The following is a 20,980-nucleotide window of genomic DNA, read 5'->3' on the forward strand; positions in this document are numbered from 1 at the left end:
TTGACCCCACAAATGTGATGCTCCAGAAACTCAATCTGCTCAAAGGAAGGTCCGTTTTGTAGCTTCTGTAACGAGCTAAACTGTTTTCAGATGTGTGAACATGATTGCACAAGGGTTTTCTAATCATCAATTAGCCTTCTGAGCCAATGAGCAAACACATTGTACCATTAGAACACTGGAGTGATAGTTGCTGGAAATGGGCCTCTATACACCTGTGTAGATATTGCACCAAAAACCAGACATTTGCAGCTAGAATAGACATTTACCAAATTAGCAATGTATAGAGTGTATTTCTTTAAAGTTAAGACTAGTTTAAAGTTATCTTCATTGAAAAGTACAGTGCTTTTCCTTCAAAAATAAGGACATTTCAATGTGACCCCAAACTTTGGAACGGTAGTGTACATATATATATATATATATATATATATATATATATATATATATATATATATATATATATATATATATATATATATATATATATATATATATATATATATATATATATATATATTTTTTTTTTTTTAATGTTTTATTTTATTTTAAATTACTATCTTTATCTTTTTAATCGTTATCAAGCCATTACAGTTTTTTCCAATTGCTTCCATAGTAAATTTAACATTTTCACACATTTAACAAAGTCTACACACAGTAGGGTCGTCTCGATACCAATATTTTAGTATCGGTACCAAAATGTATTTCAATACTTTTCTAAATAAAAGGGACCACAAAAAATGGGATTATTGGCTTTATTTGAGCAAAAAATCTTAAATTGAGAACAGGAAGTGAACAAAAGTTTTAGCAACTGCTATGTAAAGGAAAAGGGATAGGATTAAATAAGCTCTGCTTCTTCCTACTCCTTTTCGAACATGTTGAATAGAGAAACTGGAGATTGTGATGTATCATGTTGTATGCATGCATGTTCGAAATAAACTCAAACTCAAACTCAAACTCAAACTCAACTCAACTCAACAGTAAGCAAAACCACTGTGCAGATTTGCCTAATATTAGGCTTAGACTCTGCTTCACAGTTTTTGCAAAATATTACACACAATGCTTTACACACACCTTCCCATCTTGCACACATATAAGGATTGTGGATGAGATACTAGGGCCTGATCCAGCTAGACGGGCAGGTGATGATTAGAATCAGTAACTGAGGCTTTTGAGTATGTTCTTTCATTGAGTTGCTCTTGCCTAAGTATGCACATGTAGCCTATACTCTATGCTGTCATTTTTACTTATCTCCAGATTTTTTTTCAAACCTTTTTTATTTGTCTCAGATTGTAATTTGTACTACATGTCATTGTTGACTACTGTGATATGTTACTTTACCTGACTGTGGTAATAAAATGCATATTTTCATTTTGCAGCATCATTGTTAAACAGTTCTTGAAAAGATAACAGGATAGTTTTACTTTCTCTTTAGGTCCTTACATATAGGCCGATTGCTATGGATTTGCCAATATATTTTGTCAAGTTAAAGTAATCATTCATTACATATGCTAAAAAGGTTGGGCAAAATGCCCCAAACATGTGATTTCTTATAGTAAAATAGTTTTATTTTAGAAACAAATATTGTATTCATCACTGTTCTGGGTAACTCACTCCAATAGTGTCTTTATCATTTGAAATCTGTGTGAGTGAGAAGAAAATAAAACTGCATTTTTACAAATGCTTGCTTTATTTTGATGAATGGGCATATGTTTTGACCGAAGTGTGTCATTTTGCAAATAATCTAGGAATTAAAAACATTTAATGTGGTGTTTGGAAAAAGTGTGTAAATCCTTTTGAAAAAAAGACACACAGTTAGTAAAATTATATAAAAGCAAATGAAAAAAAACTAAGAATCAATATTATATAATTTCAGCGTATATTAGATATAATACAACGGTATCAAAATCTTATGGTATATTATCTTGGTCTTGAAGCCACGGTATGATGTTATTGTTGTATATGTCCAAAAAAACACAAAAAAACACCAAAACTTAAACATTTTATAGGGTGTAAAATTAAAATGAGTCTGCACTGAATTTTAAAACCACATTTTAAGTAGACGGACACGCTTCACAGTGTCTTGGCTGAATGAGCAGGTATCGGACACCTCGTTCTCCTTGGACGTATCCTCGCTCATCCATGCGGACTGAACACTGGTCGAGAGTTGGTGGGTGGCCGAGGGTTGCTTTGTTGGGTCCGCTCCTGTCTCTGGCCATGCTCACCCCACCCCAGCAGACGATGGCGTGGAACACCGCAGAGGCCACCACAGTGTATATGTTTTTGTTATTTATTTATTTTTTATGTCCTCCCTTTTTTAGACCAGTTGATCTGCCGTTTTATTTTCTCCTTTGCCCCCTTGCCGGGTTATTCCGGTTCCAGTGACCATGGATGAGGTGCTGGCTGTCCAGAGTTGGGACCCGGTGTGGACCGCTCCCCTGTGCATCGGTTGGGGACGTCTCTGCGCTACTGACCTGTCTCTGCTCGGGATGGTCTCCTGCTGGCCCCACTATGGACTGGACTCTCACTGTTATGTGGATCCACTAGGGACTGTACTTAGAGGGGGGGTTACCCACATATGCGGTCCTCTCCAAGGTTTCTCATAGTCATTCACATCGACGTCCCTTGTGTGGGCTCTGTACCGAGGATGTCGTTGTGGCTTGTGCAGCCCTTTGAGACTTTTGTGATTTAGGGCTATATAAATAAACATTGATTGATTGATGTATTTATTTTTTGTAGCTGTATGTAGAAATGGCTGGTTGCATCAGCTCTGTTTTTTTAATGTCTTTAATGTCCTTTGTGTTTGTGGAGGGAGGTGTGGCCAGCGCGCCTGCAGGAGCAAAGGTCACCGCTTCTATCTGTGGTGCTGAGGACGAGCACCACATGCTTATGTGTGCTATGGCTATGATGTTTTTTTCCTTGGCCTCAGTCTGGACCCTCTCTCCAGGGGCCCAGGCTTAGACTGATTTGTTTTTTTTCTCCCCCTGCCCCATCCCCAGCGTTGACCTGTTTTTCACCTTCCTTGTAAGGGACGCCGGAAGTTGGCAGACCCGTCAGCGATCCTGTTGTGTCTCCCCTGTAATGTTTGTCTGCTCTTGAATGGGATTGTGCTGGGAATCTTAATTTCCCCTCTGGGATTAATAAAGTATTTTTGATTCTGATTCTGATTCAGGTTAAGGCCACGGTATGATATTATTGTGGTGTGTGTCAAAAAAAACAAAAGAAACTTAAAAATGTTATAGTGTGTAAAATTAAAATAGCCTGTACTAAATTTTAAAACCACATATTAAGTAAACAAGAAGCCCTATTACTATACAACGTAAAGACAATTTTAATACATTATCAACTTATCTTTGCAAAGTACATTTCTATAGTCTAACTATACATGAACATGCCCACATTGGTTTACCATATTTTTATTTTGCCAAGCTAAACTGCAGAATCCTTATGACAAATCCACAAACATCTTGAGAACTCATTTGCATGACATTTTGAAAGAGCTTTCCAGCCACATATTGCATGTATGCATCCTGCTACAGTTGTGCAGGTCACCGCGTTCGGTTCGGAAAGATATTTTGCTCGAGGGAGTAAGAGAAATGTGCTAAAAAGTGACTAGTGTACATTTTTGCTGTAGTTGGGATTTATTTCAAACAAGTGCTTATTAGTGGCTGGGAACAATACTTTACTCCATACACCTTTTATCTACTGCTTAAAACACAATTAACACCATTATTTTAACCTATCAATAGAGCTATAGTGCATGAATGGTCCTCTCAGCATGATGTGGAACCGAGTAATTTTGGGATGGACAGATATTATTTAACAAAACTAATGACAGTCATTGGTACAGAACAATCATATCCTGCACATTAAAGTATTCATGTGGGGGATTAAAATAGGCCCATCCATTAAAAGACACAATATTTCATTATATCTACAAGGAGGAAATTAGTTTAATAGTCCTTATGGCGGCATGGCGTAGTGGGTTGAGCGGCCTTGCCAGAAACCTGAGGGTTGCAGGTTCGCTCCCCGCCTCTTACCATCCAAAAATCGCTGCCGTTGTGTCCTTGGGCAGGACACTTCACCCTTGCCCCCGGTGCCGCTCACACCGGAGAATGAATGATGAATGAATGAGTTGTAAAAATGAATGATGGGTTCTCACTTCTCTGTGAAGCGCTTTGAGTGTCTAGAAAAGCGCTATATAAATCTAATCCATTATTATTATTATTATTATTAATATCAGTGAGGAAATGGGCAGAGGCGGATCAATTTATATTTGAAAATGTCTGCCTATCAGATAAAACAGTGTTGTCGGACAATTACTTGTACCATTTATACATAACTGTATATTACCCTACTAATTGTTCGGTTACTGACTACTCATACATAAATCTAAAGGTTTTTTAGGTGGTGTTTTTGTGAAAATGTGCTGCAACTCAAAGCAAAAAAATACAACAGGATGTCATTAGTGAATGGTATAATGGAGTATTCAATTGATGTATTATTTTTTTTGGAAAATGGGGTGTTAAGACCACACTTTTTGTGTGTGCTAAAGAATCCGCCTCAAAAGTTTCTCCTATGTAGGTCATTGGCAAGACTTCATTAATATCATGAGTGCACAATTAGGATGACAAATCACGTACTTAATATAATTTTAAATGCATTGTTTTGCAAGCGCTCTTTCTTTAAAGTCCTAATTTCACGCCCCTGTTCTGTCCAAAAGTAATTCTCTGGCAGTAAATACCAATTAGAGCACAAACTACTTGAATGCAATGAGGATATTCACTTACACACAATTATAATGTATCACTCTGTGGGAAAACATTTTTTTATTTGTTTTTATTTCAGTGTTGAACTGTGATATATTGTATACCGTATTTTTCGGACGATAGGGCGCACCGCCCTAAGGCGCATTGCCTCTATTTTCGATCGTTTTTCATAGATAAGACGCACCGGATTATAAGGCGCATTAAAGGAGTCATATTATATATATTTTTTTCTTAATGTAAAACACTTCCTTGTGGTCTACAAAACATGTTATGGTGGTTCTTTGGTCAAAATGTTGCCTGGATTATGTTTTACAGATCATCCTCAAGCCACTTTCTGACAGTCGCTTCCAGATGTGCATCTCCCCGTCATCTTCGTCGTAGCGGTGTAGCGTGCAAGGACAGGAGTGAAAGAAGTGTCAAAATATGGAGCTAACTGTTTTTTTGACGTTCAGACTTTACTTAAATCAATAACGGAGCAGCATCTCCTCATCCGGAAACAACAACAAGGTGTCCCGTGAAAAAACGTCTGACCGGAACTCTCTAATAACTAAAGTTCCGTGGGTGAATTATGTAAACTCACTACACCGGTATGTTTTAGCGCTTTCATGGCGAGTTTACTGACAGATATTGTCACGTGCGGGAGGTTGCAGCTTGCTGCGAGGTTCGTTCCTCCGGGATGCAAACGGACCACTCCGGACAGGACGTGCAGGTAGAAACATGATTTATTCTCAAAAACTCGAACAAGTGCCAAAACGGAAAACAAGCCGACGGAACAACATGCCGATCGCACTCGAAGCTAAGGCTACCACTTAGCATAGGCAAAAGACAAGGAATACTCACGTAACTTGTTGCATGAAGCAAACAATGAAGCCAGGCTGACTGACCGGCAAAGGCAGGCTTAAATAATAATGTTAACTTTAACTTTAACTTTAACTGATTAGTGCTCGGGAAACATGTGAGCGTCCCTAACACCAATCAGAGGCAGGTGAAAATAATAAGTAACCATGGTAACTAAAACAAGCTCAAGGGTGCACAAAACAAGAACAGAGGGAGTCCAAAACTAACAGAAAATAACAAAACATGATCCGGGCCACGGATCATGACAGATTTAAGTAAGAACTTTACAGGATGAAGAAGCTTATCGACCACGGGGTCGGCACAGACTACAAAGGTGGACACACACAATTTTTCAGGATTTATGCAGATCCCAATTACAGATCAGTAGGTACCAGAAGGTAAGAAAAGTTGCTTTTGCATAATATTGCGAAAGAAAACGCCAGATAATATGTCTTACCTTATCCACACACCATAATAATACTCATATGTTGAAGCACAGTGCAATCCATCAAGCGGTGCGGCTTCATAGCTCACCAAAGTCGTACTAAAATATTTTGATAGATTTTTGAGCGCCCTGTGTAATGTTCTATATTTTCAATGGAACATATAAAATGTTGGTGTTGTTTACTTGAGTCATATTGCAGTCCACACATATCTCTCATGTTTGACTGCCATCTACTGATCACACTTATCATTACATCATGTACCAAATAAAATTGCTTCGAGGTCGGTAAGCAAAACCAAAATGATTCCGTAGATTAGGCGCACAGGGTTATATGGCACAGTGACAAGTTTTGAGGGAAAAAAAATGATTTTAAGTGCGCCTTATAGTCCGGCAAATACGGTACTATATATATATATTTTTAAATAAATCTATTTTTTCAGCTACAGTCTATTTAGCGCAATTGTGACCGAAGAACATCTGTGAACTAAGTTTTAATTAATTTGCAAATATAAGCACTAAAACCCATTTAATATTGAATAATCAGCACTGGGAGGAAAAAACGCCATCCTTGTCACATTTAAGGCTCTCTTTTGCCCCATTTACAGCTACATTCACAATTAATATTCATGATAGAATATCAAAGCAGTGCTGATTAAATTATACATGGATCAATGGGGTTAGTCAGAGCCATCAATATATAACGAAGGACAAAACACACCTCTTCCTCCAGTCCGTCCATAACCCACTTAAATGGAGTCCATCCCGTAATGAGTTACTCAGAACCACTCCTGTCTCCTGCATGTCTAATGGACGACAAGTAGGAAAGCTCTCATACTGAGCACACAGACTTGACTTCTATCAGGCGTCAACATGCAATTGATTGCTGATGTTTGCTAAAGTTTTCAACTTGCGCAAAGTTAAATTATTTCAGGCAAAATAATCAAACAAGAAGACCACCGGCAAGCCGTTCAGACTTGTCACTCATTGAGGTACCAGACAACAGTACCAGAGAAGCAACAAACATTTGCAGTCTTCTTGTTTTTATGATAGAATATACATTCAATTATCGCTAACGTAAGCGATCCAAATCGCTATCATTAGCGAACAACACACACAGCAAACGGACGTATGCGAGTTACGTACAGTCCGGGCGTAGTTTATGTTGTTGTATGGTCTCGGATGAGTGATGAGCCAAGAAGACGCAAACGAGGAATCGTCAAACAAAAAAGCTTTATTTGTTTCAGCGAGGCTCGGACTGGACCTACAACTCCAGGAGGAAAAGTATGAGACCCATCACTCTTCTGTCTTCTTGGACATCCATCTATCCATTTTCTACCGCTTATTCCCTTTTGGAGTCGCGGGGGGCGCTGGAGCCTATCTCAGCTACAATCGGGCGGAAGGAGGTACACCCTGGACAAGTCGCCACCTCATCGCAGGGCCAACACAGATAGACAGACAACATTAACACTCACATCCACACACTAGGGTCAATTTAGTGTTGCCAATCAACTTATCCCCAGGTGCATGTCTTTGGAAGTGGGAGGAAGCCGGAGTACCCGGAGGAAACCCACGCAGTCACGGGGAGGACATGCAAACTCCACACAGAAAGATCCCGAGCTCGGGATTGAACCCAAGACTACTCAGGACCTTCGTATTGTGAGGCAAATGCACTAATGGACAACTGTCCTTAAATACCTTTTACACAAAGACCCTTACTCTTTGTAGTTCTAGCCTTGGAGCCGGTCAGTTTGGCCAGTCAATCTTTCCCTGACATTATTCCTCTGATCAGTTTAAGTCGGGTGACCTCCGACCCCTATCCTCTACTCCTACCTGTGAGGGCTTCCTACCAGATGTTGCAAAAAATGTTTTTATCACCCCTAAAATCCAAACCTGGATTCCAGTTGTCAAGGGGGCAAGAGCCACCACTCTCTAGAGAGCTTTTGATGGACATGTGCACCTTTGAAGTTATCTAAGAGCATATTTCCTTAGTAGAATTATCCTCTAAAGGATTCTGTGACCAAATACAAACACATGCTAGCTCACAATCATATAAGTAAATGGTACGTGGCATAATTCACCTCAACGTCTAGGCGGATTATAATGTGTCACATTGGAAAGTTAGCACCTTCTAGGCCAGAGGTTCTCAAACTTTTTTCACCAAGTACCACCTCAGAAAACCCTTGGCTCTCCAAGTCCCACCATAATAGTGTTAGCGTGATAGTGTTTACTCACATGTCTCCTCTGTACTCAGCCATATATTAATTTGTTTATATATGTGCATATGCATGTTTGTGTTTGCTATTTGTGTGCTTACGTGCGTATGTGTGTGAGATGATGGCGGATGCGGGTAATCGGGGTAAACATAGTCCAGTTGTGATCAATTGAATGCCCTGAGATGACAATGACCTGGATGAATGAGATCCTTCATAGACATCGTTTTATTTCTAAGTCTGTAAAGCACTTTGCGGTGCCCTAAGTATTCATTAGAAACAAGGCATAGGTTTTATTTAGGAAGTATATTCAATATTTTTGGCCACTGTAATATTACGCACAGTTTGAACAGTAACACTGTGCTTGATGATAGAAAATACACCCCTGTACTTTAATCAAGTACCAACACATGGAGCCTGTGTACTACACAGTTTGAGAATCACTCTTCTAGGCATAAAGGCTAGAAACTACCCCTTTTCTGAATGTCATGTCCTTCAACAGTACACTTTTTAAAAATGATGGCAACGCATTGCACTGTAAGGATTACATTTTGGGTTAACTACATTACGTAGTACCTCACAATGATGCGTAACATTTATTTTGAACCTATGTTAGTTTTTTGCAGAAGTTGTGTGACATCAATGTCAAGTTTTCGAGGAGGAAGTTTACGTCCTGTATGTAAAGGCATTTTTCGCATTGATCAATAATATTACAATGCAACACCTTAAAGCGGCACTAAGTCACTTTTCAACCTTCGTGAAATGTTTTCATAACTTTTGGGACGACACATGGCCCGAGGGGGTCTGTATCGCTCTCACTAAACAATTTGAAGACACACAAAAACTAAAGATGTGTGTCAGGTTCAAACACTGATGACATCTATTAAACAAGACAAGAAGCAAATAATTAAACAGAGACAGAATTCAATTTGGACTCAATTGAGGAGAAACGTCTAGTCTGTACTTTTGAACAGTTTCCAGTACGCTCTGACGAAAAAAGCTTCATGTCTCCTCTTTTATTTGAATATTCCCTGTTTACATAACAACATCTGTTTCTAAAGGAATGGGGGGTATGTAAACAGCTCTTGTTTTTGGTCACATTAACATAAAAGAAACAGATGCCTCAGGCTTGGGCTAGTCCTGGATCGAGCTTGGGCAGGTCTTGGATGACAATAGGTAAACCCCCTCCCGTGTCCTCCCATCGTACACAATGGAATTTTCCAAGCCTTTGGCTTGGTGCAACAAAGACAGCTTTCATCTGTTCACTGGGAACTCAGAGAAAGGAAAGTTTGTTGATAATTTACATAACGTTTTTCTGACAATGTGCCGACTTGCTTTACGACACGCATCACTCACGCCTTTGCCCGTTCGTTGCAAAGACGGAAGTCGATGCGAATGCCTGCGTCCCACCAGAAATCTAAAAGAAGAAGAAAAAGAACACCTATGTGCAATTACTGCTATCATGGCAGAAGCTGTAAAACAACCAAAGAAACGAAAAGTTTTGCCTGAGGAGACACATTTTAAAAAAGGGAGGACAGTCAAGGATCAACATTGCTGTGACTTTTACTCGCTGGCGTGAGCTCAAAGATGAGTAGGGATTTCTGACTGAAGCTGCCTTGGCTCTGTGCCGGACTTATAAGTAACTTTCAAAGCTCAAATGAAAATGATAATGCTAATGTTCGCTATCCGAAATGTTTATTCAAGCTGCACAAGTTTACATTCATGCAATGATTTTATCCCATATGTCTTATTGTGCCATTGGTCTGGGGACAGGCCACGAAATGGGTAGTGAAGCCCCTGTTGTCATTATATAAACAAACACTAAATATATTTGACCAAAAACCAATGTAGCATCATCCCTGCCATATTACACAAAAATATAACATGAGTTTTGATAATTTTATACATTCCTCATTTTTAAAAGCGTTTTTTTTTAAGTGTCTCGTTGGCGTCTTCACTCATCACACGACCATCAAACATATAACAAGTGTGTAAAGAAAAACAAAGATACAGTAGTGAAGGTGTGCAGACTGGAGCTGCAGTCACGGAGAGCTGTAGATTGAAAAGGTGCCGCACCACTCTGGGTCAGTCTGCGTTCTCAGTGAAGGCCTCACATTTGTGGAACTCTTTGCCACTGGAGATGAAGTCACAGTCAGACATTGAACTTTTCTCCACAAAACTGAAAAAGTGGCTTAAAGGCCTACTGAAATGATTTTTTTTTATTTAACGGGAATAGCAGATCCATTCTATGTGTCATACTTGATCATTTTGCGATATTGCCATATTTTTGCTGAAAGGATTTAGTATAGAACAACGTCGATAAAGTTCGCAACTTTTGGTCTCTGATAAAAAAAAACCTTGCCCCTACCGGAAGTAGCGTGACGTTGTCAGTTGTTCACTCCCTCATATTTTCCTATTGTTTTCAACGCAGCTAGAGCGATTCGGACTATTACCCCATTAATGTGAGCGAGGATGAAAGATTCGTGGACGAGGAACGTTAGAGTGACGGACTAGAATGCAGTGAAATACATATTTTTTTTCGCTCTGACCGTAACTTAGGTACAAGCTGACTCATTGGATTCCACACTTTCTCCTTTTTCTATTGTGGATCACGGATTTGTATTTTAAACCACCTCGGATACTATATCCTCTTGAAAATGAGAGTCGAGAACGCGAAATGGACATTCAGTGCCTTTTATCTCCACGACAATACATCGGCGAAATGCTTTAGCTACGAGCTAACGTGATAGCATCGTGCTTTAACTGCATATAGAAACAAAAAAAATAAACCCCTGACTGGAAGGATAGATAGAAAATCAACAATACTATTAAACCGTGGACATGTAAATACACGGTTAATGCTTTCCAGGCTGGCAAAGGTTAACAATGCTTTGCTAACGACGCCATTGAAGCTAACTTAGCAACCGGACCGCACAGAGCTATGCTAAAAACATTAGCTCTCCACCTACGCCAGCTAGCCCTCATCTGCTCATCAACACCCGTGCTCACCTGCGTTCCAGCGATTGGCGGAAGGACGAAGGACTTCACCCGATGCGTTTGGCGGCCCGGAGACGTAGGAAGTCAAGGTGAGGTCGGCGGCTAGCACGTCTGCTCTCCAACAAAGTCCTCCTGGTTGTGTTGCTGTAGTCCGCTGCTAATACACCGATCCCACCTACAACTGTCTTCTTTGCAGCCTTCATTGTTCATTAAAAAAATTGCAAAAGATGTCCAGAATACTGTGGAATTATGAAATGAAAACAGAGCTTTTTGTATAGGATTCTACGGGGTACCATAACTTCCGTTAAACTGACTTCGTCACGCGCATACGTCATCATACCGCGACATTTCAGCCGGATATTTCCCGGGAAATTTTAAATGTCACTTTATAAGTTAACCCGGCCGTATTGGCATGTGTTGCAATGTTAAGATTTCATCATTGATATATAAACTATCAGACTGTGTGGTCGGTAGTAGTGGGTTTCAGTAGGCCTTTAAAGAAAATCAGAAGTGTGGACAAATGGGGCCAATTATTTTTAATGTATTTTTTATTTTGTACTTGTTTTAATCTTTTTGTATGTGTTTTTCACTTTTCTCAACTTTTCTTCAAAAGCCTAACCAGGTAGGAGGGTTGCAAATTAGCCTGTGGCTAGAAGTCTTATGCACTTTGACATTGGTTACCTATGGGTAGCAATGTGTAATTGTACTGTCCCTGTCAAATAAATAAATCAATAAATACAATAAAATAAATGTGTGTGGTAGTTCGCAGTTCCACACTGACACGACCAGCCATGCAACAAACTCAAAAGTACTGTATAAAGGAAAAACAATGCGATAACTGCAAACCGCAAATATAAAGTTTGAGTAAAATATTTAGGTTCCTACTGTGGAAAGATCAGTCTTACTGAATCATTGTGGTATTATTGTGTCAGCCAGACAAAACACTACCACTTTGTTCCACTGCCGCCGCCAAAATCAACTAAAACGGAAAGTTCTAAAGTGGAGCTTTAAATAAAGCAATCATGTATATTTAAAGTTAAAATGTTGATTGTCTTTATCATTTCACCTAGTACGGGGGTCAGCTACTCGAGAGTCACATGCGGCTCTTGAGCAGTGCCCTGGTGGCTCCATGGAGCTTTTTCAAAAATGTATGGAAATGGAAAAAAAATGGGGTGAAAAATATATTTTTTGTTGTAATATGGTTTCTGCAGGAGAACAAACACGACACAAAACTTCCTAATTGTCAGAAAGCTCACAGTTTAATATGTTTGTGTTTTTTGCTTCACTGAGTATTTGGCGAGCACCGTTTTGTCCTACTAATTTCAGTGGCCCTTGAACTCACCGTTGTGTGGACTGTGACTCAACAGTTTGTTTACGTGTACAACGTTCTCCGACGCTGCCACAGAAAGACCTGTTTTATGCCACTCTTTCTTTGTCTCATTTTGTCCACCAAATGTTTTATACTGTGCGTGAATGCACAGAAGTGAGCTTTTTTGTTAGGGAGTGCTAATCAGGCATATTTGGTCACTGCATGACTGCAAGTCAATCAATAATGCTAACATGCTATTTAGGCTAGCTGTATGTACATATTGCATCGTTGTGCCTCGTTTGTAGGTATATTTGAGCTCATTTAATTTCCTTTACTTATGTTAGCTTATATGTGCATGTCTCATGACACATTATCTGTATGTAATATTTTCTGCATTTCTGATAGTTTTTAGTGTGCCATGTTGTTCCAGACCACAGCAAATGTTAGCCAGCTTGCAAAGATTGTAATAAATCCATTAGAAGAAGACAGCCTGTCGTTTCCTTTAACTTGTACATCTATACCTTTGGCCATTCTAAGACCGTCATTTCCAGGAGTTATCTCACCCTCTGAAAAGTTTAACTATCAATCAATTTTTATTTATATAGCCCTAAATCACAAGTGTCTCAAAGGGCTGCGCAAGCCCCAACAACATCCTCGGTTCAGAGCCCACATAAGGGCAAGGAAAAACTCACAACCCAGTGGGATGTCAATGTGAATGACTATGAGAAACCTTGGACAGGACCGCAGATGTTGGTGACCCCCGCCCCTCTAGGGGAGACCGGATGCAGTGGGTCTAGCATAATATTGTGAAAGTCCAATCCATAGTGGATCTAACATAATAGTAAGAGTCCAGTCCATAGTGGGGCCAGCAGGAGACCATCCCGAGCGGATACAGGTCAGCAGTGCAGAGATGTCCCCAACCGATGCACAGGCGAGCGGTCCACCCCGGGTCCCGACTCTGGACAGCCAGCACTTCATCCATGGCCACCGGACCTGTGCCCCCCACCCTCCTCCACAAGGGAGAGGGGGGCAGAGGAGAACAGAAAATAAACGGCAGATCAACTGTTCTAAAAAGGGGGTCTATTTAAAGGCTAGAGTATACAAATGAGTTAATGTTTTCCAATGTTATAAAAGTGTGTAGAATAAATATTACATTTCAACATTTCTGTCAACGAAGATTTGCGTCAGCCTACGACACATAGTCATTTTGATAGTAGGCTATTATAGCTAATATATACACTTACATCATGTGTTGCCATCATCACTTGTATAAGTCTTTTAATTGTTTGCGGCTCCAGACAGATTACTTTTTTGTATTTTTGGTCCAATATGGCTATTTCAACATTTTGGGTGGGCGACCCCTGACCTAGTAGAATTCATTCTTCGTTGCTTTTTAAAAAATCTAATTGTTGATTTTAGTATTGTTGGACCTGGCCTTGGTTTTCCACTGGGTTAGGTTCATATTTCACAGGTTTTTTTTTAGAGCTTGCAGACTCTTGTCAGATTGTTTTGTTTGGTTCTCCCATTGAAATGTGTTGCACACTTCACTTTGATATTCGCAATTTCACAGCGGTGGAAATGTTTCCGATGGCTTGTCACCACTCAAGACAATAACCTGAGCACTCAAAGCTTCACGAGGCTGCAGTGACCTTGCAACAGGAGCCCTGTAGCGCTCCAATGCTTTATCGGCACGAGGCAATCGTGTGTATTCGAAATCAAATGACAGACAGGAATATTAAAGCTCAATGACATTTACCTTTATTATGCCGCGGCTCTTTATGCATTCGGGGATTTCAAGTTAAACCTCCGGGGGAACTTCATCCACTCTGAGTCAGCGTGCACTCGTCGCAGCTACTCAATAGGGTTCTCTTGTACAAAACAAAAGCGGTGGCAGAAAAGCTGTAATTGTGACAAAAAAGCACTCTCAGACAAGCAATTATTTTGCTTGTCGTTACACTTTTTTTTTCACATTCGACGAACAATTCCACTTTCTCATTACTTCATCAGTCAGGTGTACAACCTGCCGTCAACCGAAGATAAAAGCAAAATGGTTTTAATTATTTTTTGTGTGTGGTTTCCTGCCTTTTCAAAAAAACAAAACCAACAACTTTCAATTTAGTTTTATGAAGAAAAAATACTTTACAGCATATCTACTGTAGTATACATGTTTAGTTATGCTACCTGAAGAAACTGTTTATCGTCTTTGTAATGCAGAGGAACAACCACCAGTAACTGATGCATTGCACGTACTGTATTGTATGGTTTGCCTGTGCAAACTTGGTTTTGGTACCTCTCTGCAAACATAGTTTAGGACTGTAGTGTTCCCTCGATTATTGCGGGTGTTACGTTCCAGACCCTCATCATGGGAGATGAATTTCCACAAAGTATGTACACTATAGTGTTGTCCCAATTCCAATATTTTGGTACAGGTACCAAAATGCATTTTGATAGTTTTCGGTACTTTTCGATACTTTTCTAAATAAAGGGTACCACAAAAAATTGCATTATTGGCTTTATTTTAACAGAAACATCTTAGTGTACATTAAACATATGTTTCTTATTGCAAGTTTGTCCTTAAACATGATAGTGAACATACAAGACAACTCGTCTTTTAGTAGTAAGTAAACAAACAAAGGCTGCTAATTTAGTCTGCTGACATATGCAGTAAAATATTGTGTCATTTATCATTCTATTATTTTGTCAAATGTATTAAGGACAGGTGGTAGAAAATGAATTATTAATCTACTTGTTAATTTACTGTTAATATCTGCGTACTTTCTCTTTTACCATGTTCTATCTACACTTTTGTTAAAATGTAATAATCACTTATTCTTCTGTTGTTTGGATGCTTTACCATAGTTTTGGATGATACCGCAAATTTAGGTATCAATCCAATACCAAGTCGTTACAGGATCATACATTGGTCATATTCAAAGTCCTCATGTGTCCAGGAACATATTTACTGAGTTAATAGACATAATATCAATTTAAAATTGAATTGATATAATCATAGTAGTATTGACTAGATACACTCCTGTAGTTGGTATAATTACAGTGGATATTAGGTGTACATCCACCAATGGCGTTTGTTTACATTTTGACGCTGGGGAGCTACGGTGTGTAGTGAAGCATGTTTAGCTATTCCTCGTCCTGCAGGGATGATACTTGTAAGAAATGTTCTTTATTTGTCGCCATCGAGGCGAGTATTAGTGATTTAGAAGTAGTCAAAACACTGCAGACTGCGGATAGACTATAGCTGCAAGCTAGCTAGCCATGTCTTAAAGCACCTCTTCCTGAGTGCGTTTCAGTGTTATAACTTCACCTTTATCTTTAGTTTTTAAGCCAAAATACGTCCCTTCTCCCTTTTCTGTCTACAAACTGTGTCTGCTTGTAAGTACTCCGTGATTGTGCGCTGCCGAACATGCTCCTCTGCTCGCAAAACCAGCAATGTCATGACGTGACAACGACGGGGGTGTGGGGGACCGGTACTTTTTAGAGGCGCTATAGTACCGAATATGATTAATTAGTATCGCAGGACTATACTAGTACCGGCATACCGTACAACCCTAGATAGAATATACAGCGAACACTAGCTATAAGAGGGTGGGATATACACAGCCCCTTTAACCTTCAAGGCTTAAAAAATGTCAAAGATACTCTGTATTAAAGACTAATCAAACTATGCAGTCATTGTTTTGGTTATAAAACCAGAGTATATAAGGACAAATGGAACCTAACACAAAAGAAAAGGCACTTTCTTGAAAGAGTTCAGAAAAGTTATCTGTGCTTAGTCAGGTGTGGAACCCCACGGTGATTAGGCAATGACACACAGTGGCCGTGTCTCGCTGGAAGTCATCCAGAACTAACAATAAGTCAGATCTCGATGGGCCAATTAGGCCTCGGAGTTCCCATGTAAAACCTTCCATGAGGAGCCTGTGATTGGAGGCCATTACAGACAGAGAACAGTGCCAGAGGAGACATTGTGTCCTTAGTGGGGTTCTTCTTCCTCCTCCTTGTCCAGTGGAGCTTGCTCATGTGACAAGCGGCCCCGTCTTGAAAGTGACACTGCGGCCCTGGCGGAAACCAATTACCGCTCTTAAATCAAAATGTCATTGACCATTACGGCAGGCGGATAAGGTTGATTGATTCCGCTTCAAATCATAATTATAGACAGAATCTGGCCATTAGACTGGAATTGTGACGGCCATCATAAACGAGTTCTGTTGCTCGTTCAAGACTTTCACATTTTAAGTGTTTTTTTTTTCTTTTTTTGCAGCCTTTCTTCATTAGGTTCTTCAGTTCGGAGAATATTTCGATAACAGTTTGTGCAAAGACCTCGATACGCTTAAGTAATCCACAAAGCCATTGTAAGCGCCTGAATACTCTTAATTTTTCCGCGGACCCAGAGTAAGCATTGTGACCACACTGCATTGAGACTTCCAGTGAAAAGACTTGCTTGGAGTCCTTGCTTGACGAATGGAATTATGCTGGCTTTTCATCTGTGTTTTTTTGTAAATTTTTAGTGTGAGTGTGTGTGAATGCCAGGTCATTGACACATTCACACAATCCTGTTTGAATACATGGGAGGAGCAATATGTGCATTATATATTTTACCGACTGCACACCTCCCTGAGCGCAGCGGAGGCCGGAGTCTGAGAGATGCTCCGCTTCTGCACACACTCCCGACTCTACGTTTGTCAGTTTTAACGCTGAGAGGTGAGCATAAGTTCCAGCCGCTGGCTTTGTTTTTCCCTCCCTTTTTTTTGAGGAAATGCAAACACAACCGAGCTGAAACAACAATAACACTTTGTTTTTCCCATATTCCTTTCCTCTCCGGAGGCCCAGAATTTAAAAGAACAGACGGGTAACATTCCTCAAAGCTCGGCGTTTCCAGGGAGGATTAAATACTTGCAAAGAAAATGAAACTACCTCGCCGGCATCAAAGAGTATCCTAGTCATTATTAAGTGTAGGTGGGAGGGATATTCAACCTTTCGGAAGAAAATGATGTCCTGTGCTTTCTTCCTTCAAGGTGTCTTCCTTGATAAGTGTTTTCATGTTACTGTACTGATTTAGCAGAGTTGGTGTGTCGTTAGCATTGCAGCACATGGCTCTGCTCATCTGTTTGTAGGACTCACATTTTAGGTGATTATTTACCGAAGCACCTGCCCTTACCACCGCCAAACTAGGTTTCTCTCCAAGGGTGGTAGGATGCACCCATGTGGCGCCTTTTAGCCACACCCAGTCACTACGCACTTGCCATCTTGTACATCACTTTTAGTATGACCTGTCACCCTAGAACCGAATGCCCGTGGGTAACGCTATCGGTAGGGTTGCCAACCGTCCCTTAAAAAACGGAATCGTGCCGTATATAATGGGGCAGTATAGCTCGGTTGGTAAAGCGGCCGTACGGGTTGCAGGTTCGATCTCCGCTTCCGCCATCCTAGTCACTACCGTTGTGTCCTTGGGCAAGACCCTTTACCCACCTGCTCCCAGTGCCACCCACACTGGTTTAAATGTAACTTAGTTATTGGGTTTCACAATGTAAAGCGCTTTGAGTCACTTGAGAAAAAGCGCTATATAAATGTAATTCACTTCACTTCACTTCACTTTAGTACTGTATTTATTGGGCCATAAGGCACCTTATTATTTGGCGCGGTTGGGAGAGTGGCCGTGCCAGCAACCTGAGGGTTCCTGGTTCCTGGTTCAATCCTCAGCTTCTACCAACCTAGTCACGTCCGTTGTGTCCTTGAGCAAGAAACCACCCTTGCTCCTGATGGGTTGTGGTTAGCGCCTTGCATGGCAGCCCCCGCCATCAGTGTGTGACGGTGTGTGTGAATGGGTGAACGTGGAAATAGTGTCAAAGCGCTTTGAGCACCTTGAAGGTAGAAAAGCGCTATACAAGTATACCCCATTACCCTCCCCGGATTGCTAACAATCAAATGTAAACAATCAAAAGCAGATACTTTTTCTTATGCCTTCTGATCTCTCTCTCTCTCTCTCTCTCTCTCTCTCTCCCTCTCTCTCTCTCTCTCTATGTCCCCTACTTGATGTCCATATCCTAAACCCCCCCCTCCACACCCCTGATTGTAAATAATGTAAATAATTCATTGTGATTATCTTGTGTGATGACTGTATTAAGATGATAGTATATATGATAGTATATATCTGTATCATGAATCAATTTAAGTGGACCCCGACTTAAACAAGTTGAAAAACGTATTCGGGTGTTACCATTTAGTGGTCAATTGTACGGAATATGTACTTCACTGTGCAACCTACTAATAAAGTCTCATTTACTTAAAATCCTTTCATTTTCTCAAAAATCGACAGTGCGCCTTATAACCCGTTCCGCCTGATGTACGGAATCATTCTGGTTATGCTTACCGACCTCGAATCAATTTTATTTGGTACATGATGCAATGATAAGTGTGACCAGTAGATGGTAGTCACACATAAGAGATATGTGTAGACTGCAATATGACGCCAGTAGACAACACCAAAACTTTAAATGTTCCATTGAAAATTAAGAACATTACACACGACACACAAAAAATCTGTCAAAATGTTTTAGTACGACTTTGAAGCCGCACCGCTTGATGGATGGTCGGCCCAATACGGCTACCGTAGTCAGAGATACAAGTATTACTATGGTGTGTATATAAGGACTGCAAAATGGCAGCCAATGACATATTATCTGGCGTTTTGTTTCACAATATTATGCAAAACCAAACTTTCTTACCTTCTGGTGTATCTGATGTGTATTTAAAATCTGCAAAAGTCCTAAAAATTTGCGCAAGTCCGCCACTGTAGTGCGTGACGATGCTGTAGTCAATCTTCTTGTTATGTGGCATTCACCCTCTGCTGTTGCCATTTCTAATATAATGTAGTGTAAAGTTCTAACTTATATCTCGCTATGGAAGCGCTAAAAACTACCAATGTAGGGGGTTTAAATTATTCACCCGCGGAACTTTAGTTATAATTAGAGAGATCCGGTCGGTCGTTTTTTCACGGGACACATTTCCGGCGTTGTTGCACTAGTGTGCCACGGATGAGAATATGCCGCTCCGTTATTGATTTAAGTAAAGACTGGATGTCAATAAAACAGTTAGCTCCATCTTTTGACACTTGTTCCACTCCCGTCCTACACCGCTACAACAAAGATGACGGGGAGAAGACGCTGCCAAAGGTGAGCCACGTAAATAAGGGCACTTCCTGAAGAAAGCGACTTGAAGATGATCTGTAAAACATAATCTATGCAACATTTTGGCCATAGGACCACCATTACATGTTATGTAGACCACAAGGAAGTGTTTTACATTTAGAAAAAAATCATAATATGACCCCTTTAATGCGCCTTATAATCCGATGAGCCTTTTGTATGAAAAACGACCTGAATAGACCCGCTCATCTGCAGTGCGCCTTATAATCCGGTGCACCCTATGGTCCAGAAAATACGGTAACAATTTGTGAAGGGCCGCACTTTGTCCCGTATTACCGTGTAAATCAAAACAGTCTTTTAAATGTCATTGGAGTTATTGCATGACAAGGCGCTTTTATATAGCATTTTCATTGTGCGACGAAAATACCGAAAGAAAACAGACGAGAACACAAAAGCATGGCTGACAGTAAATGACGCCAAGACCGATACTATGCATACGAGTAAACTCAACACGTTTTCTCCACCCAGGAACAAAACGAAAAGGCTGAAGTAATACAAATTTGATTGGGAAAAGGAAAATACGTGGCTAAACAATTATGCCGACAAAGCGCTTTTTTCTTTTGCCCATGATGGTGGATTGTGTGACGTTAAAGGCCATGCTGCTGCTAGTTTTGGTCATAAAAAAATAACAGAGATGACAAAACCAGTGGAAACTTTGTCCATCAGGCAACACCAACAACCAACCAGAAGTCAAGCAGAACATTGTTTACTTTAAGGGTTGTATTTACTACATTTTCATCTTTTTAAATTGTGCATTAAAGGCCTACTGAAATGATTTTTTTTATTTAAACGGGGATAGCAGATCCATTCTATGTGTCATACTTGATCATTTTGCGATATTGCCATATTTTTGCTGAAAGGATTTAGTATAGAACAACGACGATAAAGTTCGCAACTTTTGGTCTCTGATAAAAAAAAAGCCTTGCCCCTACCGGAAGTAGCGTGACGTAGTCAGTTGTTCGCTTCCTCATATTTTCCTATTGTTTTCAACGCAGCTAGAGCGATTCGGACCGAGAAAGCGACGATTACCCCATTAATTTGAGCGAGGATGAAAGATTTGTGGATGAGGAACGTTAGAGTGACGGACTAGAATGCAGTGCAAAACATATATTTTTTCGCTCTGACCGTAACTTAGGTACAAGCTGGCTCATTGGATTCCACACTCTCTCCTTTTTCTATTGTGGATCACGGATTTGTAT

The sequence above is a fragment of the Entelurus aequoreus genome, linkage group LG04 (assembly GCF_033978785.1).
Source record: "Entelurus aequoreus isolate RoL-2023_Sb linkage group LG04, RoL_Eaeq_v1.1, whole genome shotgun sequence".
Classification (NCBI taxonomy): Eukaryota; Metazoa; Chordata; class Actinopteri; order Syngnathiformes; family Syngnathidae; genus Entelurus; species Entelurus aequoreus.